General features: G+C 49.0%; 1 long non-coding RNA gene across 1 annotated transcript; it reads left to right on the plus strand.

The window, feature by feature from the left end:
• The first annotated feature begins 124 nt into the window (after window positions 1-124).
• Window positions 125-13,479, plus strand: LOC149341574 (uncharacterized). The gene is made up of 2 exons (XR_016282642.1): window positions 125-610; window positions 13,343-13,479. It is a non-coding gene; the product is annotated as an uncharacterized LOC149341574 (long non-coding RNA).
• Window positions 13,480-24,693: the final 11,214 nt, after the last annotated feature.

Raw genomic sequence — 24,693 nt, forward strand, 5'->3', positions numbered from 1 at the left:
CGTTCACCCGCTGGTTATTAACTTCCCTGTTGTAAATAAAGTTTTCACCACCACTATATTTCAAGCGATATACAACCTCATGTTCAGCAGTCACGCTTTTGCTCTGGCGTGGAATATCCCCTGTACCGCTTTGGTTGCGCTCCTAACTCCATTGTCTCATGGAAAGGAAAGGGCGGCCATGGAATCAGCCTATCTCGATGCCTACAAACACAATGTTACTCTTATTCCTTTGCACGAGCGCTACATGCCAGGATGTTTCAACACGTCAACAGAAAAACGCAAGAAAAAGGGCGCATGATTATCTTGCGACATCGGTCAAGCCTGGCACCGCGCGATGAAGTGAAGGGGCGGAGAACAATGGAAGCTTCCAACGTCTAGATTAAATGACAATTGCCGGAGAAGCAGGAGCAGGCCAGGAAATGATATCTCTCGGAATTGCTACCAAGCGCGCAAACGCTTTGCAAACGGCGGTGTATGTGCGCGTGTGTGGCTCGCACAACTTGCCCATCGTGCACGACATGAAATACTGCAAACTCTCAAGTGGCCACTCCAGAGAACACAATGCTGAGGCTGTTCGACAACTCTTTTATCAACATTGCAAGTCAACAAGGTAACTGAAAACTACGGCTTGTGGAGGCAACTAGCTATCACGGCTGCAGCTTTGGTTCCGCTGTGCTCAGGCGCAGCGTTGGCAGTATCGCGAAGAACGATGCCTTTTCTCCTGCAGATAAATAACACCCAGAATTCTCACCTTACACCACGTCAGAGAGAAAGCTTCGTGTCAGCTGTCTGGGTCACAGCGTCGACCACCAAACCGTCTCCGTCACAGTGAACCTTCCCTAGCATACTGCCAGGCAGAACGGCGGGCTTCCGTCGAATAAAAACTTTCCTCTGACACAGTGTTTGACTTCTCTGGGGTGAAATGCTTGAGAGAGAGAGAAAAAAAATCTTCGACCTCCGCAGTAAGCCATAAAGGGGCGAAACGGAAGTAACTACACCACTTAGTTCTCTCGATGGACAGATAGTCCGTGCGGAGAAGATTAACTTACATCCTTTTGTAATTGGCCTCTAAGGGACCACGTTCGGTTCTTTGTGGGACTAGTGGTTGTTGCAACGCCGTTAGTTCTGTAGACCTTTCGGTCCTTTTGGACTCTGAGTGCACGTCGTAAAGCCATGGCACTTGTAGCCAATGTACACTCGCGCCAATAAAGAAATAAAATCATCATCATCGACTGACCGTTAACAAGTCTCTTTGAGACATTTACTTTCTCGGCCAGTTTTGTGCCCACCAAGGCTATGATTATCCCTTAGTAGGGTCGGCGATATTGGGGCATTCGCAAGTTATCAAATTTATGTGTTTTTAGTGCAGCAGAGTTCGTCCGGCACATTCATCGCCCAAGCTGATGCCGTAACATCACAAGGACACAGCCCCAGACGTTCACGGGGCCACATATCGGAAGGTGTCACGTGATGACGCAGTTTTACTGCATTAGCATTACCAGTGTCATTCTCCAAAAACGGCAGCGTGTGAAACCTCGATGAGAGAAGCCGCCACTCTCCAAAAGCGCGATGCAGTTGCTGCAGATCGAACCTGCGCCGGCTTGCGAGACAAGAACTTCAGCCATATATTTACAAAACAGAATAACTAAGGCGAGCTGCGTTTGGAGCCATGTAATCAACAAAAGCAAGTGGAGGACGAACGCAAGTAGGGCACCAGACGCGCAATTCGGAGGTCGTGGGTTCGGATACCACCGGCGGTGTGCTGTTGTTTTTTCTTCTATTTTCTAATCAATTGCCATTCAGCCACAAAGTAGTTAATCTCCCATTGTTCAACACCACAAGTTAAATGCGGAAGATTTACCTTCTATTTCATTCCTGATCCGCAGTGTCCACCGACACTGGATTCTGGAGGTTACTCGCACACAACCACTTAAAGGGTCCGTCTACTGAATTTTATCGACCATATTTTCTTTGCGGCAACCGATAGCTCTTTACTCAAATTACCGTTTAGCCAGCTGTGGTGCCAAGAAGTGCGGTAGAATTTTTTAAAATAGAATTTATTCATGTGCGAACACATCTGTATGAGATGGTAGTCTCATCTGGCAACCATCTGGATTTCCGCCGCGCGGCGACAAACATGGCGGCGCCCGTCGAAGCCGGACCTCTCGCTTCGGACTGAATTCTCGTTGTTGCTGCCTTTTTCAGTGCGTTCACTGGCCATGAATGGGGCGCCGGTCTTTCGATTCGTCTCATATGGCCTATAATAAAACATATAAGAGATAAATTTGCTTTATTTTAATAATTAGAGTGACGATTCTGCCACTCCTAGGCTTAAGTGGAGAGTCGGTTTGTTTACTGCAATGGTTCCCGTCCTGACAACCAGATGGCGCCACTATAGGTTGAGTTTATTTTTGCGTTTTTGCTAGCATACGATGAACTAAAAGGGGGAATGTACCTTCGTTTTGCGTACGTGTAACTATAAATATACATGTCATTTACAAAAAAAGCGAGCGGTACGCCTTCTACAGTTTACTACAACAAAACGTGCGTTTCTGTGACATTGAGACATACAAATGGTACGTAGTATATTCACTTATGCTTCTACAAAAAAAGACTACCACCTTCTTGAACAAAATGAACGTTTGGGGTCGCCACCATGCATTTTTACGCGACTTTTAACACCGAAATAAAATATAAATTCCCGCCTAAACCGGGAGCAGTTCCTTCGTTATTGATGTTATAGGGTGCCAACTACCAGAATGTGCCTTTATTTATACACTCATCTCGGAGAGTAGAATGACCCTTAAAGCGTAAAAGTGGATCCGGCACGCGCGCGCCGCTCTGCTATCTCCGCTTCTTTTCTCAGCTCACTGTCCTCCTCACCCTCCACTTTCCACGGCAGCCGCCCTCTCAGTTTTTTGTTCTTCCCGTGGCAGTCACCTTCTTACCTTTCCCCTACGGGTGGAGACGCAGATTTCCCCCCTCCACTTTTCCGCCTGCCAACCGCGGCAGGTGGTTCTCGGAGGCTTCATAGGACAGCTATTCCCTACCTGGAGGTCTTAATGCTGTCGCATTAACAGCTACTATTTCTAAAATTAGTAAGGCAGCACTTAAAGACGGGCGAGAACGAACGAGTGCAGGCACTGACTAGAGGTAAGCGACCCTGGCCTGTTACCTTCGGAGTTGTTTTCTAGCGCTGTGTGTTAAAGCTCTCTACACAGTTCGAGACGCAGTGACAGCAATCGCCCGCGTTCGTGTATTATTTCTCGTCCCTTCTGCTGGCGGTGTGCTGCCTTCTTGTTGTGCGCCGATTATCAGAGAAACACACTTTGCTGCTGGCACACCTAAAACCACTATCACCGCTACAGTCATGTCGCAATCGAACTCTGGACTTCATGAGAGCAAAACGGCCAACAAGGAAGTGTTTACACTCTGGCTGTTCCGCGTGGATGGACGCACAGTTGTCGCCAGACATGTGAGCGTGAGTCAGAAGCACACTGCTTCCTTCTTGATACTGTGGCTTCTTCCGCTTTCTTTTTTTCTTTTTTCTTTTGGTGCAAGTGAACACCTGTGTGAAGACAGAGACCGGAAAAAAATAATAAAAGAGAACGAGAACGTCAAACAGGTGCTCTCATTTTTTTTCCCCTCCGCTTCGTTTCGCTGGCAGAAAATCTGCGCCGCCATTCGAACGTGAGTCGCTGAGCTGCTGCTGGCTACGCCGAAAACCTCGAGTGCTCCCGATTTGGCAACGCGACAAGCGCGACCAACGAAGAAGCGAAGCCACCGCAGAGTCGCCGAAGACCAATGTGCGCAGATCGCGTTTCCACTTCCGTCTTTGCCTTGCTTGTCGCTTGCCTCCAGCGAACGGTATATAGTTCACTTCCTGCAAGTCCTGGACGGCGATGCAGTCATCGGCCGCAAAATTAATACGAGGAAGAGGCGTGGGGCAAGCCAAGCGTGGCAGAACTAAAACAAAAGGTAGAATCACAGCCTTTCCCGCTCTCAGAGGTGCTTCCAATCTACCAGAGGCGTCGTAGCGGTTATCCAGGAAGTGTATGCAGAAAGTGAATTATTGTAGAAAGTGGATCCATGTGAGGATACTTATCATTGTAGTCAGCTCGTAAACCTTGATGCCCACTCACCTATCTATCGCAACACACGGAAAACAAAAGCATCACACATCGCACGCGAAGCTCCATGAAAAAAAACTACAGAGAGTGTTTACTATATTCGAATCAGTCTGAAAGTACGGATTTGTGCTGCACAGATGACGGCGATGAGCGACCAGTGTGGTGCAGTTTAACCCCCACCCCTTTGTTTCCTGGATTTTCATTCCAATCTCCTGAAAATCTCTCAAAATTCGTTACTCGCTTTCCCAGATTCCTCATTTTTTTTATTTATGAACCATTTGAGATAAGTCTGGATGATTTTTTCTCCCGTTTGGATCTGCACCAAAATCCAATCCCCCACCGTGGGTATATATGTCATTGCTCCAGAGGCAACCACAAAAACGCCATGCGTGTCCGGCTGCGGCGATATCCTTCTTTTTTTTTTTCAGTGTCCGTTGCATGATGTCCTAGAAGAGTACGGCAGCTTTGAAATTGATGAAATAATGCTCAATCGTTTCAGATGCATCGCAAAGGCTACAATTTACCTTAGACACCAAAATAACCTTTTTCTCTAGCCGTGTTTTAACAGGTAATGTCACAGAGTGTAGCTTATAGAAAAGATGTTTTCGTAAATAGAGAGAGGGGGCATTTTATGTACAGCCGAACAAATTACCAGCTAGCGTGCGTGAAGGCCGCTTCTTCTGCGCTTCTGCGCTTTACAACGAAGCAAACATGCGGAAAGCTCAATATTAAGCACGGGCTTAGTGAACCTGTGCTTATATTTCATATTTTCGCAAGTTTGCTCTTTCATAAGCTGCAGGAGCACGGAAAACGCGACCGTCACGCAAGCCAGCTAAAGATTTGGCAGGCTGTACTATCTTGAGTGCGTTGCATCCCGGTAAACCAAAACAGACCGAGCAGTAGTACATAGTAGGAGGGAATAGCATACAAATTAAATCATTCTACAAACGTTTCGTCGACAACAACAACAAAAAAAGGAACTCAGGGGAAAAACGAATTCGGGAAAAGGCTTAATTTGACGCCGCATTCTGTACGATATCTCATTGCACTGCCATTTTTTGATTAACCATTAGATATGTCATTTTCAATTGGATTACACAGCCTGTCGAAAATACGCGTGATGAACCGACACTGTGAATCTGTTGTTTCTGCTAAAAACCATTTCTAATGACTGTACACCTGGAAGAACTCTATGCCCAGACCGAGTTCGAATCCGAATGGCGCTCACTTTTAGCTCTGTGCTGTTCATTGCCTTTTTTCTAGTTCTTTGTTGCTTAGATGTTTTGTGTAATGGTGTATTAGCTATGTACTCTGCACTGACTCTTTTCTGATGCTTGGTTGCTTAGGTGTGTTGATTTGCTATTATTTATGGGTGGATGGATGGATGGATGTGTGGATGGGTGGGTGGGTGGGTGGATTTATGGATGGATGGATGGATGGATGGATGGATGGTTGGGTGGGTGGGTGGATGGATGGATGTATAAGTGGGTGGGTGGGTGGGTGGGTGGATGGATCGATGGATGGATTTATGGATGGATGGATGGATGGGTGGATGGATGGATGGATGAATGAATGGATGGGTGGGTGGGTGGGTGGATGGATGGATGGATGGGTGGGTGGATGGGTGGGTGGGTGGGTGGATGGATGGATGGATGGGTGGATGGATGGATGGGTGGGTGGGTGGGTGGGTGGATGGATGGATGTGTGGGTGGGTGGGTGGGTGGGTGGATGGATGGATGGATGGATGGGTGGGTGGGTGGGTGGATGGATGGATGGATGGATGGATGGATCGATGGATCGATGGATCGATGGATGGATGGATGGATGGATGGGTGGGTGGGTGGGTGGGGGGGTGGATGGGTGGGTGGGGGGTGGATGGGTGGGTGGGTGGGTGGCTTTATGGATGGATGGATGGGTGGGTGGGTGGATGGATGGATGTATAAGTGGGTGGGTGGGTGGGTGGATGGATCGATGGATGGATTTATGGATGGATGGATGGATGGATGGATGGATGGGTGGGTGGGTGGGTGGGTGGATGGGTGGATGGATGGATGGATGGATGAATGGGTGGGTGGGTGGATGGATGGATGGATCGATGGCTGGATGGATGGATGGATGGATGGATGGATGGGTGGGTGGGTGGGTGGATGGGTGGATGGATGGATGGATGGGTGGATGGGTGGGTGGGTGAGTGGGTGGGTGGATGGATGGATGGATGGATGGGTGGGTGGGTGGGTGGATGGATGGATGGATGGATGGATGGATGGATGGGTGGGTGGGTGGATGGATGGATGGATGGATGGATGGATGGATAGGAGCGCCCCCTTTGAAACGGGGTGGTGGCAATTGCCACCATGCTCAGCTTTTCTTTATTTATTATTATTTTTTTTACTGTGTTGGCAGTTCTCAGTAAGATTTTCCATCACCTTTGCCTACGGTTTCCTACAATTCTAACCCTATGCCACATCTCTGCTTTTCAGCCACCAATCCTCCAATCGCTTTTTGCTGACTTCCACTGCAGTTTTATTTACTTGACCATGGTTATCTTTAAACCCTAGGGCCTCAGAAAGAGTGACTGTGCCTGCATCGACATCCGGATGGATACCATCACATTTGATTATGAGGTTTTCAATTGTTTCCACAGATTTACCACACACTGCACATGTGTCATCTTCTTCGTTAAATTTCTTTTTGTAGCTGCGCGTTCTAAGACACCCTTGTCAGATGTCGAAGCGGCACCTAGCGCCAGTTCTGAGCTACGTACGCCGCGCGTAAGGTAGGAGTGACGGTACAGAGATGCCTGCAAGGGGCGAAAGAGCGAGGGTGTGCCGCTGGATGGCGCAGAACGCAGTTTGCCACGCTTTCCCACGTCCCGCAATATTCTGATCGCGACAGTACATAGTTAATCTACATAAAACATCTCAACATTGTAATAAATACCATGTTAAAAAAAAGCGGCGATATCCTAGTGGTCTCGCTCAGTGGTCTTTGACGCTGGTCTGGTCTGCGCGCCGCGGGTTCGACCCCCAGCCGTGGCTGTTAATGTAATTTCTTTTTCTTCCTCTTTTTTTCTATGCTCCCGAGATGCACATACAAGATAGGGTTTTGCTAGGCACTGAACCTCCGGATTAGTGTGCTTTCGCACAAGACGTGACCAGTTGATTCCAGACTGCGTTCGTCCCGAATAAAGGATGACGACATGAAGGATGAGGAGGACCACAGATGCCGTGCAGCACAGAGCAGCGGCTGAAAGCTTGGTGCTCATATGCACGCATGCATAAAGCTGAGGCACACAAACAGTGGCGACCTTTTAGCGAAGGGGCACATTGCGCGAGGACATCGTCATGTGTTCACGGCTCGCCTCACACGAAACAAAAGCTTCTCTGAACGGCAGCTTTCCACAAGGACCCCCACTCGAGGTTAATTAGCGAATCAGCTCGCGCGTGGCCCAAGCCTTCCATCGATCGCTACCGGCTGTTCCACATGGCGGATGATACCGTGTCACGCGCTTGCGACAGTTCGTTGCTCGTCAGGCCAAAGAGATGCAGGATACATGAGCGAATACACCGAAGGATGAGGTCGCGCAGGCTAAACAAAAATGTAGGCTTCCATATACAACAACAACCTTCCTCTTCCAAGACTATTTAGGCTAGTCAATAATTAGCGTCGTTGGGCCCTTACGTTGTTAATTGCGGGAGCAATGGGATTTGGCCTTGGTGCGTTGGTCATTCTTTTTTTAAATCTTTTTTCCCAGAGTGCCATACCGTTAGCTGCCTTTGTGCCAACATCTCTCACAACATTTTAAGATGCCAGGTCTTATTATATAACAACCAATTAAGTGACTTGCTTTTATGTATTTGGTTTCCTTGATGCCTTAGAGGAGTAGCAAGTATTACATTAATCGATTAACGTTGTAACCTCATTTACATCGTTGGACCGGTTACTCGTTTGAACACACTTGGGCCCCTTTACCTATAGTCGGATATAACTCGAGGACGAAGCGGCAGATTCTCTTCAAAGGAGGCCCTCCAGCCAATAAAGCTGACGGTTGTCCTGACGCCTTTGTTAATACCCTAGCAGGGGGCTGGCATTGCAGGGAGCCGGAAGGTGCAAAGGGATTAAACCCCCCGATTAAACGGATCAACCGCGACGTCATGAGAACCGACATTGGCTAGATCGAGTACCCCTATTGAGAGACATCTGCGGCTTCGTTTTTTGAGTTGTACCTCACTATAGGCGCGGCCCTGAACACAAATATGCTCTTCAGCGGTGGCGAGAGGTGTGCGTCCATTCAGCGCAGCGCCAGTGGTGGAAATGGCGATGTGTAAATTTTTCAAATGATGACGTAAAGGACACCAGTCTAGAGTTGTCCATGGGAGGTCTGCAACTGTATAAACATAGCCTTTAGACAAACGTTGACAATAAACGCTAGGCTATAATCTCATGTACCCTCACTACACAGTCTACAAGTTTTATCTATAAACACAGATTATGTACGGAGTATGGAAACAAATATTAGTAAGGGTGAGTCACTTAAACGCCTTGTGAGGGTTCGTCCGTGCAGCGATAGTGACTCTTAGGGGTAAAAATATATTCTTCGGCAGGAACTCTGCCCCTACGTAATGTTATCATGCAAGTGACTTGTATAATTTAACGCTATAGTGGCGGAGATCAATCGCCAGAAACTTAAATTGAACGCAAGATTTGTAGCTCAGTTTGTTTAAATCTCTTATGTGCGAACACAGTGGATTCTTCGAACATTTGTTGGACTGAAAGCATTCAAGTGCTATGCTTATAAATCCCTTCACGCACCCATCTTTCACCCCTCAGGCGGCAGTCACAAGCGCGCGCGTTTGAAGCAGTCGATGTCAGTGCCTGTCGACGGGCTCACTCCTGGTATGACAGTAAATCTTGAGATAATGATAAGTTTTCTCCCAGAACGTGAAAGGATATCTTCGGCGGTTATACCAGATACGCTGGTACAGATTCTTAGCGAGCATCCCCAAAACCATCTTTGGCAACGAACTGAAGGTTTAATGTAGAAACTCGATATATACACCTTGAATCTTTGAGGCTGCCCTCCATTATCAAATTTTGTTACAGCGACTTTCGCTCCAAGTGAAGTGGAAATAATCCATGTGTTTCAAGATTCGAAGGAAACTTCTGGAATGTTTCACTGACCACCCGTCATAGAAACTGTCGTGTCCGGTCGCTGTGTTGAATGCAGCGAAAGACGCACACGGTACTTTAAGACTTCGTTTATTTAAAGCCGATGAGGGTGCGACCAGCGTCGACCGAGGCAGGAGCCGAACTGGCCGCCCGAAGAAAGGAGGGACGGAGAAGCGTCCACGGGAGGGAGTGGCTTCCCAAAACAGGAGGAGGATGCGGGGGGCGCACCATGGGGGGGCATCTGGCGACAGCGTGCGACGAGGGGCAAGTGGTCGTTAGGAGGAGGATGCGAGTGGTCGTTAGGAGGAGGATGCGAGTGGTCGTTAGGAGGAGGATGCGGGGGCGCACACACACAAAAGCAATAAGGGGACACAACACTTCCTTCCCCCTTAGAAAGTTGCCTGGTATCGTGCAGGGGGTCGGCGCTCACGCGTGGAGGCGCGCTGGCTTTGTGCGCTCGGGGGAGAAACACTTGTAGGCTGGCTGTTGTTCGCTGTGTCTCCTAGGTCTGTCCTGGGCGAAGTCTCTTCTTCCGGGAAGAGGTGCCAGGCTATGTGGGAAGATGGTGCACGTGTTCTCTCCGCTGGCGGACAGCTCTCAGACGGCGTCGTAAATCTACGCAGCTGGTTGAGATGTCGGCGTGCTACTGTGCCATGTATGTTGACGAGCCAAGAGCGCAGGCCTATGCGTCTGACAATTGTAGCTTCCTCCCAGCGTGGCTTTTTCAGAAACTGTCGGGCGAGGACGCGCTGCCCCTCATTAAGCGTGCCGCAGCGCGGAATTGCTTTTTCTTCCCGGAACGTCTCTGCCTTTGGCTCGGGGAGGATGGCTGTGAGCTGGGTTCGCATTTCACGCTCGAACATCATTTTCGAGGGGGTCTCGCCTGTTGTGCTCTGAACCGTCGTGTGCTGCTTGAAGAGAAAGCGCGCAAGGCGGCGCTGCAGCGAGCCTGTCTGATCTCTTTCAAGGGCGCGTTTTAGCTCGGCTACGTAGCGCTCGGCTTGCCCGTTTGTCGCTGGGTGGTAGGGGGCCGATGTAACTGATGAGATCCCGTTGTCGCGATAAAACTTGAGGATCTCCGCAGACACAAACGGTGTTCCGTTGTCCGACACTACCTTGCGCGGCAGGCCGAACGTTGCAAATAGTGATCGGAGGTTGTCAATGACTGCTGCCGAAGTCGTCTGTCCCATTTGCCTTATCTCAAGCCACTTTGTGTAGGTATCTACGACCACAAGGAAAGTGCAGCCCTCAATTGGTCCTGCAAAATCAATGTGCAGTGTGTGCCATGGTGTGTCTGGCTTTTCCCATTCTGGGACAGGAGCTTTCGGCGGGGCGCTCCGGCTGCTCTGGCAAGGCTTGCATTCTCGCACCACTGTTTCGATGTCGTTGTCAATGCCAGGCCACCACATGTAGCTTCTGGCACACTTTTTCATTGCAACGATGCCCCGATGTCCGGCGTGGATGAGAGACATAGCTTGTGCGCGTAGTTCTCTCGGCATCACAACTCGGGACCCAAATATGATGCAGCCGCGATGGGTGCTCAACTCTGTAGCTCGCCTGCGGTAAGCGTCGAAGTTGTCCCCTTTGAGTTTATGCACGTTGCCTTGTTGAACAGCTGTGTAAACTAGCCGGAGAGCTGCGCACTTCTGCGTAGATGCTGCAACTGTGCCTGCTGTAAGCGGAGGTTCTGGCAGTGCTTCGAACATCAGAACGTCTCCTGGTGGAAATGGTTCGTCAACAGTTGCGTCTAGTGGCAGACGGCTTAGCGCATCGGCGTTTTGATGTTTACTCCCATTGCGGTAGACCAGAGCGTAGTCGTACGCTGAGAGTTTGATGGAATGCTGCGTCGGCTCGATGACACCTTGCTGCTCCAGTTTGTCCAACTCTTTTTCAACTGAATCTCGGAGAGCAAACGGCACCGGCCTGGCCTTCAGAAATTTGGGTTGCGCGTTGTCCAACAACTCCAGTGTGACCGGGGGCCCTTCGTTTCCTGGAATCTCTTCCGAGAATACTCTTTCGTATTTCTCTTGCAGTTGCTCAACCATGTTCTGGCTCGGCGTCTGGTGTATGCCGCATATCATCACGCCTAGTGGAGAAAACCAATTTCTCCCTAGAAGGCTTGATCCTGTGCCCTTCACAACAAGCAGAGGTAGCGTATGGGTCTGGCCGTTGTAGTTAACCTGCACGTTGGCAGAGCCCAATAGTGGCAGATTCTGTCCTGACCACGTTCGCAGGTGCGTGTCGTCTTGTTGCAGGGCGGGTGCGTCAGATGGCCATGAAGTTCGGAACGTGTCCTCACTGATCAGAGTACAGGCTGCGCCGGAGTCCACCTCGAACTTAATCAGCTGGTGATGTACGCTTACTTCTGTAAAAATCTTCGGTCGCGTGCCGAGATTCATGGTGTTCAGGTCGTACAACACAGATGGTGTTGCTGATGTTGTTCCATGGAGATCAGATAGCGGCGTATTCTCTGAGGCGTTGACGCTGTGATTAGGCTGGGAAGGTGACTTTATCTTGGCAAGTCTCCGTTTCGTAATGCATGCTCTTTCGATATGCCCTCGCTTGTGGCAAAAATTACACGTGGCTGACTGGAATCGACATCCCTGGGGGTTGTGTTGGTCGTCACACCGCCAGCAGCGTTGTGCCTTTTTGACCGATTTTACAACAACAGAAGGCTTGCGCACCTGGTTGCTTGTCTGGTGTACCGGCTCGGTGTTCCGGCGAATCCCTCTCTGCTGGTGACCGGCGCTCTCCGCTCGAACGGCGATGTCGTAAGCTTTGCTGAATGTGAGGTCCTTCTCAGCGAACAGGCGCTGCTGCAGTGACTCGTCACTCAGTCCGCACACAAATCTGTCGCGTAACATCACGTCCAAGGGAAGCATGGTGGTGTTAGCAGAAGAAGCTGCGTCTCCCTCCTGCCCGGTAGCTGTTGTCGACAGCGTTCCAAAATTGCAGTCGGCAGCGAGCTTCTTGAGCGCGGCTACGTAGGCGCTCACAGTTTCTCCTCCCAGTTGATCTCGTCGTTGGAAGCGAGCCCGGCTGTAGACCTCGGATGGCCTTGGGTCGTAGTGCTTTTGCAGCGCTTTTACGATGTCGTCGTAAGACACTGCCGCTGGTGTGCTTGGCTGAATAAGGGCGCAGACAGTATCGTAGGTCTGCTCCCCGCACAGCGTCAGCAGGTTGGCCCTCTTCAAGGCTGGGTCTGTGATGTTGTTAGCTTCAAAGTAGAACTGAAGGCGTCCAACCCACGATGACCACGATGAGCCGTTGAACTCTGGTATCTGATTGGGAAACCCTCGCGTAGCCATGGCTTGTCAATAGCGTTGCGTAGCGCGGGTCGAATCCACTTTCTCGTCGCCACTGTCGTGTCCGGTCGCTGTGTTGAATGCAGCGAAAGACGCACACGGTACTTTAAGACTTCGTTTATTTAAAGCCGATGAGGGTGCGACCAGCGTCGACCGAGGCAGGAGCCGAACTGGCCGCCCGAAGAAAGGAGGGACGGAGAAGCGTCCACGGGAGGGAGTGGCTTCCCAAAACAGGAGGAGGATGCGGGGGGCGCACCATGGGGGGGCATCTGGCGACAGCGTGCGACGAGGGGCAAGTGGTCGTTAGGAGGAGGATGCGAGTGGTCGTTAGGAGGAGGATGCGAGTGGTCGTTAGGAGGAGGATGCGGGGGCGTACACACACAAAAGCAATAAGGGGACACAACACTTGTCCCCAACAGAAACAGAATTTTTGGCTCTAGCTTAGTAGGAAGAAGTGCGCTTGGTGTGCAAAAGCAGGAGAGACGACTACGGCGGTTATAAAATGCCCGATACATGCATCGTGTCACTACAAGCTGTAAAAAGCGAAAGCAATCGACCTACCCTCATATTAGTCACGAATGTTCACAGGACGCACTGAGAATAACCGGATTACGAAACTGTGGGATTAAGGGCAGAAATGTTGCTTGAAGGTATAATAATGGCGTCGTTGAATGTATTTGAAATGGTAGATCGAGCGGAAAACCTGATAACATGCGACAATTCTTCAACCCCCACCAGATCCGGTGACGAGCCTCCTTACGTCAAGATGATGCTGCCACACTCCATTACAACAGCCAAGGCCTCCGCTCCCAGCGTCTCACATCCATACCCACCACAGCGGCAAGAGAAAAACTAATAAACAAGGAAACAACTCAGTAGCCTATTACGTCCGTCCGCCGTTGTGGATGCCAACACGTGGCGCCCATTTCCTGCTCATGCCGAAAACAAATTGCGCGGGCCCCCGATCAGCACGGCTAACGGGCGGATCACGTCAGGCACGGGTGCCTCCGACAGAGCCAGTTCTCGCGTCAGAGTACTGGGGCAGTGTTCCCACTATGCGACTGCCCAAGCGTCGCGCTCTTTTGTAGTCTGCGTCAGCACCCCGAGCTCACTGCGTGGTTTTGCAAACGAGGCGAGAAAATTTATGTATTCGATCCAAGCAGCGTCTTTTCGGCATTGCAGGCGTGAGGGATTCTAGGGGGGCGTGCGAGAGCAACAAATGTAACACAGTGAAGCGCCGAATACACTGAAGAGAGTTTCAAAGGACAAATGAGTGCCGTCTTTTAAGCAGCAGCTATAATCAAGCAAAGAATGCAAGTGAGGAGGCGAAAACGCTCTATTAAGGTCGTGTATTAAGCATCCAGAACATCCACAGGTTGCCGCAGCGAAGCTAGTCAGTCATTTCGCTGGGGCGACGTCAGCCATGCACCCCAGGGTGGAGAGGGGAAGACAGGAGCAGACTATCAGAAATATCGGTCACTTGAAGTGCAATATGTAATATGACGCTCATAACTGAAGGAACATCTGGAGCCGTATTTTGTAAGGATTGTTTTTTCTGGTGTCATGCAATTGGTAATCCACGCCTTTGATAATGGTAGACCCGGCGAACGCCATTGTTTCCCGACTATCAAGCCTGACGTCACAGACCGCATAGCCAATGAAAGACGAGCAAAATAAGTAATGGCGAAATGAATCGCCGTAAAGTACGGTCAGAGATTTGTCGAAAACTGTACGGAATTCATGCCGAATGAGCAGAAGAATAGGTAAATTCTGTATCCAAATGCCTGTTAAAACAAAAAACAGAAATAAAAGAAGCGGGAACTGTGATAAGGAATTACTGCGCAGTACCAAAGTTTATGGCAATCCCTCAAGTGAAGTAGATTTGTAAAAAGGGAGTAATTACTTCTTAGCATCCACCAAAGCGCAGCCACATGGCTACAAAGGAAAGCTGTACATATTCCACATAAATTTCGTACTTTAAAAAAAAATTCATTCGGGTTTAGCTTTCCTTTGTAGCCGCATGAATGCACTTTCCTGGAAGCACACCCAGAATCACGGCGACAGCTCACACTGCTTTTAACGCGTTGTGCAGCAGAGCGTGGACATTTTTTGCTCTTGTTTTAGAATTGGGAGGATAAATATTGGGCGCTATTTTTCGGGTTGAAATCAAGCTATTTAATAGAGAAGTTTCATTATCAATATTTTTTTCTGGTTGATTTTTTTGTGTTTTTCATCGATATCAACAGGAACAATCTGTCAGCGCCCGTTCTTGTGCGGGGCATAAAATCCATTACTTACTGCTCTGTACTTTTATTAATAATCTGAAAATGGTAGTTTGCCCGCGAAAGTGTTCACTTAGTGAAGTGTTTATTTTCTTTTCATTTATTACAATTACTTCCCGTGATCAGCACTTCCGCGCCAGTTGTAGACCGGCCTGCCTTTGTTTATAGTCTGCGAAGACATTCAGCATCACAGCAGCCATCTTAAACGCACAATAGCCTTGAATCAGCACGCCGTCAGCAGAAGCAACATTCGATAGAATATAATGATCCCAAAAAGAGAGCCGCTAGTACAGCTTGTTGCGGCCTCTAGATTCGACAATTAACGTCTAGAATTTACTCGCCGCTTAAGCTATCTCATGGATATGAAGCGTTAAAAGAGGTTAAAACTCGTCACCAGTTAAATTCAGATACCTCTCTAGAATAAGAGCAAGACATCCGCAAGTTTCCGTTCGATGCCTTCAGCTTTACGGAGCGGCAAATTACACTTTGTTGAAAGTGCATTTCCGGGGCGAAATCACTCGAAATGCAAAAACAGTGTGACACGGTGTTTTACCCGCAAACGAAAGGCCGTATGTATATCAAACGAGCCCATCTTCCTACACTCGTCGGCTGAACAGTGTACGTGGATATATACTACATGACGCAAATTGCTTCGCAGTTTGAACGAGGTCAGAAATCTTGAATCGTTTACGCAGCGCAGCTACTTTCTACGTCCTTCTTCCAAAGCAGCCGGAAAAGTGCGTTGGTTGCGTCTATTTTCGCGACGCCCGCACCAGGTGACATTTTCGGCGGTTGCTTCGCGTTCGTCCCAGTCGGAGATAGTGCGAGCGTCTGGAAGTGCGAGTCTTTTTCCCAGCTTTGCGGAAACCACCGTGACGCGACACGCGACGTGTGCACCATCTATCCTCATTATCCAGAGCTCCAGGTCGAGCCGGTGCGCTCAGAACCAGCGCGTTCTCCATGGTCTCTTTTCCTGAGCCTCTCGTGCTCTTTTCTAAAAGTTCAAAGCAGGAACAGCCGCTAATATATCGTGCGTGGGTCTCTCTGCTCCTGTGCCGCCTTGTTTCGCGTCGATGCAACCAATCGTAGCGCATCCAGGCTGCTATTTTCAGATCCTTCCAGCGAGGACGAAATTGGATGGCTCGAGGGTATGTTTAGACCGCCGGTTCCGTGTTTACGTCGAAATGCTGAGAGGCAAAACGAATTGCACGCGGGACGCGCGAGTATCCGAAACTAGTCTTGCATATCCGTGTCTCGTGTATCCTACACTCTTTGTCCCGGAGCACATGTTTGATTCTCATTCCTCCTCGTACTTGCGATGAGTACTGCAAAGCCCCTCCTGCAAGTAAGTGAAATAATCAAGAAAATGCAGTCTGCTTTGAATGAGGAGTCTAATAATAAACCTGTTGTTCGTATCTGGCATCCACGGGCACGCGTACCAATATTTGTACCATCTTTAATGTGCCCTAATCCACATTTACAGGGAGAGAAAGTTAAGCAATTATCGGAAATCGCGTTCTCGAAAAAAAAAAAAACCCTCAGGATTCCATACCCACGCGACTATTCGATGTGCGTTTATCATCTCATACGCCAAAGACGCAAGAAGCAGGACTATGGAAAAAGAGAAAAAAAAAATGTAGCGGGTACACACGTGCACAAGCAACAGCGTTGTGCTGCTAGAGGTGCACACGGAACACAGTGGCGACAAGACCGCGTGACAGAGCTAACGCTTCCGAATGAGTCGCAGTCAAACTTCATTATGTGCCATGTGTGACAATGTGGCAAGCCATGCCTATCGCTCGGTCTTAAGCAAGGAGCTGACTTACGTTGTTTCATTGCACTGTTGGTGAACAGGCAATGCTACGCTTCTATATAAACTTTGAAAAGAGCCCAAAACAAGTCGAAATATGTCTACATACATCCGGCCCATATTCCTATAGCTGCCCTTTAAGAAGATAGTGAAACACGTGCGCGTAGCGTGTTATTTTATTATAGACTATTATCCTAGCTTATTCATTGAACTACAGACTCGCAGGCCATTATGTTTGTGAACAGCTAAACTTCAATCGATCGCAGGATAAGCTGTTTCGAAAATCCTTCTAACTGACTCGGAGCCTGCCGATAGACCTGCGGTCCGAGGACTACATAATAGGACGACCAGAAGCAGTTATGAGCAGGTTCGTTACGGTCAACGAATACGTGCCTCTAGCTCTGATCGTGACGTTTACCGGGAGAAAAGGTGCAGTGTTACAGATAAAATGATTGCAAAGAAGTTGGCAGTAGCAGTTACGCAGCTTCTGCTCCGAGGACCCGACAGCACACTGCAGCACAAAGCAAAATACGTACAGATCTAGGGCAAAACACATGCCTAGAACGACCGAACTGTGTGCTCCGCAGTTACCAAAGCCGTTGCGACCAGGAAGGCAAAAAATGACGACGAAATCCTATGTGTTTAACTGCACATGCTTACGTCCAGATAGATCCCTTTTAACAAAATGTTATCGCTAGATATCGCCCGCTCATCCCAAAACACGGCATGAACGTGTTCTATACAAGCGTTTTGCCCTCTGTACATCAGGCGAAACGCGGACAACTCGCACGAGTCCAAATTTCTCGAAAAAATTATTAAAATTGAGCAACTGCAAGATACTTTTACGGAAATACTTAAGGTAATGGTCCTATCTTCTGATATGTAGCCAAATCTTTCTTTTAATGTGTTTCCATCGATCGCATCGAGCAGTTAAGACTGCCATAGAAAACCAGTGGGGATCGCATATAGAAAGATGGAAAGAAGGGGGCAGCATATTTAGCACGCATGCAAAGAAGTATGCACGTATAAAAGAATGCACATGCCCAAGCAATAATTGCACGTTGGGCTGATACGCAGTCAAATCACGTCTGTAAAGCGAGCTAAATGCAAAGGCGTGGCCCATTAAGCGTAATGCGCACGCCAGCACAGCTTGCCGCACGCTCTACACGAGCGAGTCACCGGAATAGAGCACTCCTCGCACGTCGCGATTGCAAGCCTGTACTTCCTTATGCCGCCAATAAAGCCACTCGCAGCCAAAGCGGCAGTCGTTTCCTGCCTGCCTGCGCACTTGTCCGCAACGGAATTAGCCTTCTTCTTGGCACCTGTCACGTGCATATACAGCAGCGCTTCAGAGCGCCAGTCAGCGGGATGAGAACGTCTATAGCGCGGAGCCCATCGCTACCGTGAATCGACAGCCTTCGAAGACTCTTCCTGGAGCGGCCTCCGGTCGTGACAATTTCGCCGGTAACAAGCCGCAGGCGAGAAGACAAGGAAACGCGCTGGAACGGACAGGGATGCGCGGACAGCCGTGACAGCTTTCATCCTCGAAGGCAGCGGAAGACGCTCTCTTCTGGGCAGCACCCCACTACGTTTCCCCGAGCGTGCATTTGTGCTCGTGGGTGTTTGTGTGGGCTCATTTTTTTTCTTTTCGGGTTCTTTCACTGCGCCACGCATAGCTAGGAATGTGCAGTAGCTCTGTATTTTTGTATGCACGGAAGATATCCAGGTAGTTCATATTAGCAAAGAGGCATGTAAAAAAAGAAAGCATGGCGGTTGCTCGAGGTTGGATGGCAAATAGGGAATGTCGCAGCGGGTGGCTAACAGGCTGTGAGCCCCTACATTCAGGGTACATGGAAACTACCTATACGTCCATCGTCGCAGTAATGAGCTTCGAGCAGCTTGGCCAGTTGCCAACGCGAGGTTTCGGTTGCCTTACGGTCCATTTCAGCCCGCAGATAAGATGTAAGCTGCGCTCCACAAAATATCTGGAAATCGACGTCTTACTCAATACTAATACCTACTGCGCTAGTCCTTACTAGATACTGCGCCAAATTATTTGTCTTAGCTGATAAGTTGATTCCGTTACAGACGCACTTTCCTACCCGAACACGTTTCCGAGCGGAAAAGCACCGCTTTGCGGCAAGACTCTTGAAACCTGCGTTGCTGTAATCAAAAGTGTCCCTGCCAGTGTAGGCGCAGTCAGTGCAGCTATGCGGCCATACTCTACACCATGGCCTTCGAACTTGTTCCTCCTGCTTGTACGTACACCGGAGCCATCCCGCATGCCAGCCGGAAATACTGAGACGACCCACAGACCTTCTCCGCGTTTAACATGCACGGAAGCGCCTGGACCAAATTTGGCAGCGGCGCAGCGTTGTGGGCGCCCCTGTGGCGCCAGTCATGCACAAACAGCCATACTGTGCGGGCGCGTGTAGACACCAAAAAAATTCGTTCACCGTTTCCAGCTCACTTTCACGCGGCTTGCGACTCGGGGACGTGGGCGCCGCGCCTCTATTTACGTAATGCTCGGCTCCGGAGCGCGGGCGGTGGAGAAGCCGACGGTAATGACCGGGCGCATGCCGGCACTGCTACGCGCGCGGGTGTGTGCTGCAAGTGGCAGCTACGCAAGAGGACCGGTAGAGAGCGCTGTCTCACTCTCCCGCCGTCCCGTTCGTCGATGACCCACATACCAGGACGCGGCGACGGCGGCAATGGCCCGTTGGCGGTTGACTGTGCGGCGGCAGAGCCGCCACGAGCGGTCGCGAACCACTGGCGCCATCTCCTGGCGGCGTCGCAGGTGGGAGTGAGGGCGTCCTCCAGCCCGCGCGAAGCGGAAGCGCCGCGGTCAGGAATGCGAAGACGTGTGTGGATTTTTTTTTTTTTCGAAAACGACAAGCGGAGGCGAGTGCAATTATGAGCGCTGATGGATGCAGAGGAGCGCTCGTGGTCAGTTCGCTTCGTGGCCAATTAGACATCCGGATTTCGTGGTCCAAACTGGAGACTATTCGAATAGTGTCCGGTTGACCGAAAAAACTCTGCCGGAATAGGGAGGCTGAAAAATGAATAGTCTAAATTTAAGCAGTAACTTACCGTCTAAATTACAAGTCACTGTGGCACAAAGTGATACTGCTGTCGTTGAATGCTGGCGACAGCTTTTGTGTGGGTAGGAAAAATGAAAGCGAAGTTATTCCACGCGAAATTTTTTTTTTCCTCACAGACTATACTGAATGGGTGATGTATACCAAACGATTGTGTGCTAGAATTCAATTGGTTTAAATGTGTCTGACGAAACAATAGAATATTGGTCTCATATCTGAGCCTCCCAACGAGCGATAAAACTTAGGCTTGACCATAAATCGCGGTGCATGCATGAAATACAACGGTTATGCTCATTTTGCGTAGAGCGAAAACATAAGCGCTTGGTCTCGTTGAGTGTTGTGCAGGGAAAATTCCCTGCAGTGTTTTCAAACCGTACCAAGAGAGAAAATAAACAAGCAACCGTGATATATATATATATATATATATATATATATATTTGCCTACTGCAAGGTAATCTCCCTGGTGCTGGTATATATGCGTGGGTGATTATTTCCTTATAACTATTCCCCTTGTTCATAGCTTTTTAATTTGTTTTCTTTATTCTTCTTTCTCTCCCATATTATTGGGTGTGTGTGTGCGTGTGTATGCGTTATTCACAGCAGGGCTTGTAATCCCGCACATAATAATAGTCAAAAATAAAACTGCCCAAAGTTATTACACAAATACGAATCTTTACCGCCCTTTATCTGACAGGCAGTATCTTAAAATATACGGTACTACCATAATATATTGACACAGAAACAAAGATAGCGTCTTTCTAAAATCTTACTGCATTTAGTACACTTGCACACTAAACTGCATATCCACTGATACCTTTTGTTCCCCTTGCGTTCAGGCATTCAAATCGAAGCAGGAGCAGAACTTACTGGATTTTTCTTAGTAATGCGCCCATCAAGGAGGAAAGTTGAGAGTATTTTTCTATCGCACTGCTACGAACTTCGGTTTTCCTACTGCTTTACCCGTTTATTGTGCGTCTTCGTGCCTCACCACCGCCATTACCGCGACTGGCCAAAGCCTGGCGAGTAGCTGCGGCTCTTTCTATTTCGGTCCGTTGCTTAGCGCCATGCTCTAGAACAAAGGTCCGAATGGGAATTAAAACGCACCACGGGCGTTGCGTGCTCTGGGAAAGCTGTGGGGCTGAAAGTGGGTCGCGATAATAAGCCCCTCCAGCCGAGTCAATTTCGTCAGGCTGCTGATTCGGCGCCGTTTCCGTCCGGCAAAATCGGGCGCTAGTTAAAAAAAAAAAAAAAGCGCGACGAAGCGTTTCGCACTCGCGTACTGAGGCACTACGACTGAGTTCAACGCACTTTTCAACTTGCGCTGCCAGGAGCCAGTGTTTGGGCATTAATATGAGAAGTGAAAACTAGAGTTTCAATCAGGCGATCGAAGAAGCAGTGCTCCCGAATGCAAGACATAGAAAACTGCAGTGTACACAGGCGCGTTGAGGAACTGTAGTCGGCCTTCAGTAAACTAGAGGAGGCACAAAGCGTTGGGCATGTTGCTATAGATTCATAATGGATACTAAATCGCAAAAAGACGAGCACATGGAAGAAAGGCCACACACGACAAGCGCTTGTCGTGTGGGGCTTTTCTTTCATGTGCTCTTCGTTTTGCGCTTTAGCATCCATTATGAGTAAACTAGAGGTTTCGTTGTTGCTCAGCAGCTACAGGGAATGGGATACATGGTTCCAGTGCTATATGTTCCTCCCAGCTGTATAGCCACAAGTCTGTAAACTGCAAATCATCATCGTCTTCATCATCATCATCATCTTCATCATTATCAGCCTGACTACACCCACTGCAGGGCAAAGGCCTCTCCCATGTCTCTCCATTTAACCCTGTCCTTTGCCAGCTGCAGCCACCGTGTCCCCGCAAACTTAACCTCATCCGCCCAGCTAACTTTCGGACGCCCCCTGCTATGCTTGCCGTCTCTTGGAATCCACTCCTTTACCCGCTAAGAACTTGCGGCTGTCTGCAAATCATGGGTTTGCTTATGTGCTGCATCAGTTTCGCATTTTATAGAGAAGACGTAAGCTCGCAACAGCTGCACTCGCTTAAACGATCACTCAAAATTTCAGATTCGCTCAGGAGGTCCCATTCACAGACAGGGCCTTATGTTTCAGGCCGATGCTGGTATTAGGCGCGTGTTCTTTAAATAGGCTGCTTTATAACGAAGCTACTTCTCATCTCTCTACGGGAAACCGGCCTGAATGGGCCTCTGCAAACAGCTGTTTACGTGTTGTTGCAAGCAAAACGAAGCAAGAAAACATTTAAAATTGCAAATCGCAACGTCTAGGCGGTGCAAAGTTCTCATTCCTCGAATGACGCGCTACGGAAGCGAATAAAAACATTCGTGCCCTGGATTAACCCCGCGCCATCTAGTTAGTTAAACCCTCTGGACATTTGTTCATTCAAGACCAATTGGAAGCCAGAAAGCGGGCGGAAGGCCTGTTCAGCTGCGTCTCGAAACTTACAGCGATATCATAAGGAGCCAGCTGGACATCATCGTAAGCCGATCAGAGGAATGCGCTTCACCCTTGGTCAAGGCTTCGAGAGGCTGTAAAAATAGGCCGCTTAACAGTTGGCAATGTTTGTTTCCACCGCCAGACGAGCCCCGTCGAACGCAGCGTCTACCACCCTTCTCGGTGCACAATCTGACGGCATCGACGCCTCTTTGACGTCAATTCTTCAGGTGAGGTCAGAGCAAACAACCGGAACGCCCACGGATCAGAGCGACCTGATGCGCCAGGAGGGCATCCGAGCTGAGCAAACAACGGGTTTTGCTTGCAGAAGCGTAACAGGTATGCGCATCATATTCGCAGGAGCTTTCAGTGTCCGAAGCCGTCGCATATGAATTCATGCATTAGATGCAGGTATTCGCTGCAGTTTTTAGTCGTCTTTGCACAGTTCCGTCCCATGAAGTTTGATGCTGGAAGGCCGGTTTTAAAACAGCAGCTGCGCAGAGATATTTACATAGCGCAAAAGCAATAGGCGTCTTTGATGTTGTTGCCGTCGTATTGCGTCGCAGCCGAAGACCAGCACGTCCACTGGTGGCTAAATGAAGAGGGTTAGCTGGGCCCCGTCAAGCTATTCCTTCGTAGTTATCACCCCAGATTGCTGACCACCACTTTCCGTGAAACAAAACTGAACCGAAGAGAATTGAATGCTACCTATATGGGGACGCCAAAGCGAGAGCTCTGAAGTGGGAAATGGTACAACTGCTCTCTCTACACCTCCGTCCAAGCAGGAGGCCGTAGATTTACTTGCAACGACCAAGTGTCCTGCCTTGAGGTGGATAACATAGGCAAAACAAGAAGGTACTGTTTCGGTGCATAATCGAACAACGTAAACAATGTGAAACGCCCACTGTGAACAGTATTTGCACCTTGCTCACTGCTACCCGACCATGCGATGAATAGCATGGTACACGCACACTCAGAGTTACGTTACAAAAGATTCGATGCAAGGAGAAAGCTCTCGAAAGCATATAAGCTTTATTGCGGTCATGCTTGCCGTTTCACGAGAAGGCAAGTATGTGGCGAAAAGTGTGTGTGTGTGTGTGTGGGGGGGGGGGGGGGGGGGGGCGTCACTGCATGCGAGATAAGCCCCGGTGTTTGATTTGTTTTCCTTAAACACAACTTCCGTGTAGCTTGGATGCGACACCAATGACGGCATTTTATATCTAGCAACAGGAAGAGCGAATGCAATTTTGTCAGAGAGTTCATGTGCACATGCATCGTTAATGCAGAGGCCATGCTTCCAACACGGCGAAGTAGTGCCCACAGTAATGCCCACAGGTCATTCAGAACATAGGTCGCGGAAAAAAAAAGCGATGAAGAGCCATACAGTCATACAGTCATACAGTCATACAGTCATACAGTCATACAGTATGCTTAAAGAAATAATTAAAGATCATCTAAAGGATCTAACCAAATTCCCTAAATAACATTGGGTGGGAAGAGAAGGCGATACCTCAGGAATGGAAACATGCAGCGATAATAACTATGCCAAAGCCAGGGGAAAAGCCGTCCATAGAGGCTCCGAGACCTAGTCTCCGTGACATCGTGCCCGGGCAAGTTGTATGAAAGAATAGTAGATACCACTCTAAACCAATACATAGAAGATAATGAACTTTTCCCACACTAAATGATAGGTATCAGGCTGTCGACACAAGTCGCATTTCTGGTTTTCAGCAAGAAAATCATCAGCAGTATACCCTACTCAGGGGAGAGCCTCATGGTGGCTGTCGGTTTAGAGGGGGCGTTTGTTCACGTGTCACACAAAGAGATTTTAGATGAACTGGAAGGACCAGACTGTGGAGAGAGAATGTTCAGGTAGGTAAGCTCCTTCCTCTCCGATAGAACGGCAACGGTAGGTATAGAGCATGCCAGATACGGAGATAAAGATGCTAAGCAAAAGCATACGCAAGAGGCGATTGTTTCTGCGCTCTTTTTGAATGTAGCTATGCTCAAGTTCAGAAGAGAGTTAAAACGGTCGATAGGGAACAAACCATCTTCTCTATGCAGATAGCATAACCATATGGGCAACCCAGGGAAGCATAGAGAAGAAAGTACAAACTCTACAAGAGGGAGCGGTCTTAAAGGAGCGTCTTGCTACTGAAAGCGGGATGAGTTGTTCATCGCAGAAATTAGAAGCGTTAATGCTAAGGAGATACAAATCTAGGAAGAAACAAGAACCTTTAGAGATATATGTCGGACAGAGAACTCAAGAGGTAAAGATAATGAGAATGCTAAGGCTTTAGATCCAATACACTACTAAGGCAGCACATACTGGCGAACTCCTTAAGGTGACCACCACGCAAGTGGCAAAAATGATCCGAAGAATGACTAAATCACGGGGAGGTATGAAAGGAGAGGATACGATAAAGCTGGTACAGA

The sequence above is a fragment of the Amblyomma mixtum genome, chromosome 5 (genome assembly GCF_055824585.1).
Source record: "Amblyomma mixtum isolate Tamu chromosome 5, ASM5582458v1, whole genome shotgun sequence".
In the NCBI taxonomy this organism is placed as follows: domain Eukaryota; kingdom Metazoa; phylum Arthropoda; class Arachnida; order Ixodida; family Ixodidae; genus Amblyomma; species Amblyomma mixtum.